Source organism: Cyprinodon variegatus, unplaced genomic scaffold (genome assembly GCF_000732505.1).
Source record: "Cyprinodon variegatus isolate N-32 unplaced genomic scaffold, C_variegatus-1.0 Scaffold1300, whole genome shotgun sequence".
Lineage (NCBI taxonomy): Eukaryota > Metazoa > Chordata > Actinopteri > Cyprinodontiformes > Cyprinodontidae > Cyprinodon > Cyprinodon variegatus.
Genome location: NW_015151753.1, coordinates 32,295 through 34,068, shown reverse-complemented (window position 1 = coordinate 34,068; position 1,774 = coordinate 32,295). Strand labels below are relative to the sequence as shown.

Here is a 1,774-nt window from a genome sequence, read left to right as displayed (position 1 = left end):
ATGTATCCCATCTCACCTTTGAGTTCAACCACCGCCGCCAGCCTGCGTTCAGTCGCACCCAGCATACGGCTCAGCTCCTGATCCTGCTCCTTCACAGCCTTTGTGAGCGTTTCAGCTGCTGCCATCAGCCTGATCGACGCCCAGATAGCCGCCGACATCCTCTGTAATTGTAGATCCATCAGGTATCCTTCAAATCCCAACAGGAGAAATCAGAGAATCATAAAACCAAAAATCCACACATCTTCTACATCCTCCACTGACAGCGTAGTGAAACACACCATCCTCCAAGCCTTCCAGGAGTCCATGGTGTTTCCCATGAAGTAGGTCCCAGCAGGACAGGAAGGGTCCCCATTACCCTGCCTTCCAGTCAAGAATTTAATCAACTGCATCTAGAGACCAGCTGCCAAGATTGATTGTTTGAATTCGGTTGAAGAAAGAGCTCAGGAAGACAAGACACAGCAAAGCGGGGACAGATCGGGGAGCTGCAGAGCAGCAGGAAATGCGACCGCCTCCTTCAAACGTCACAAAAGATCTGTGCTTCAAACAAAGGGAGCAAAACAATGTACCGTAAAATGTAGACCGGTATGGGGCGTTGCAGGCTAACAAAGAAGCCAAACGACCTCCATTCCAAAGGGGGGGACCCGTTCATCCGTTTCTATTTGCATGTTTTCTAAACTAAAATCAGGCTTTGTTGGGCTGCTGGATAAAACCTGGAACTAAACGCTATTTCTGACATTTTGGATTGAAAAATCTTCCTGGATGGAAGAGAAACGTCTTTAGACTCGGAAACAAATTCCAGAGGATTATTTTTAAGTTTTTTTTTGAATGTTCACAATCTACATGAAGAGTTGTTGGTGTTTTGTCTCTAATCTAATCCCACATAGAAGCTTTAAAGTGAGAAATGCAATGACAGCCGTGTATGAAAGTGTTTGAGCTCTTCTCCAAGTAGCCTTTGGTACAGAATCATCTCTAAAGTCACTAACTGATCGGTGAATAAAGTCCTAATGACTTGACCCATTGCTGCCGTCTCTGCTTTACTCATTTCTGTTTCTTTTGTCTTGACAGCAGCGGCTCCCTCTGACAATCTGCAAACGGCGCAGAGAAACCTTAATAAGCTCCATCCAGCACCCAGGAATGAAGATGATGGTTTGAAGGAGCCAATAAGCTGAAGAGGAACGGCTGGTAAATGTTCTTGCAAATTAAAGCCTTTATTGCAGGTCGGGGTCTCTGCGGTTGGAGTGGTCTTAAGCTGGGATTGGCTGTGAACGTTTTGGGGGACAGAAAATTGGTGGGATTGACAATTCTGTTTGGGTTTAGACTTAGACTGAGACTGAGGCCTTATTAATCCCTTGGTGTTACTCCTTCAGGGAAATTCTGGTTCCAGTAGCTTATATACAGTCGAGTACAAAGAGTCAAAGCAAGATGGCATTAAAGATAAAAATACAACAGACAATATAAAAAGAGTGTCTATAGTACAAAAGAGCATAAAAAGTTATAATATCCTGGAATGAGTTTCCTTTAAAATAAAAATATCTGCACAGTAGAGAGCTGAGGAAAGACTTGGGGAGACTTCCTAAAGTGAGGAGCTGTACAGCTTGATGGCTTGAGGAGCAAAGAAGTTCAGCAGTCTGTTGCTCCTGCATTTGGGGAGCAGCAATCTCCCTCTGATCAGGCTCCTCTGAGTGGTGAAGACAGGGTGGCTGGCATTGTCCATAATGTCGAGCGGTTTGTTAAGTGTCCTTGTCTCTGCCACCGTCCCCAGAGGGTCCAGCTT

At 45.2% G+C, this 1,774-nt stretch overlaps 1 long non-coding RNA gene across 1 annotated transcript in view; it reads left to right on the top strand.

Moving 5' to 3' along the window:
* LOC107102705 overlaps nucleotides 1-1,774 on the top strand; it is a 17,729-nt gene that overhangs the window by 11,774 nt on the left and 4,181 nt on the right. The window contains exon 2 of the long non-coding RNA XR_001482139.1: nucleotides 1,066-1,182. This is a non-coding gene — a long non-coding RNA (uncharacterized LOC107102705). The remainder of the gene's footprint in view (nucleotides 1-1,065; nucleotides 1,183-1,774) is intronic.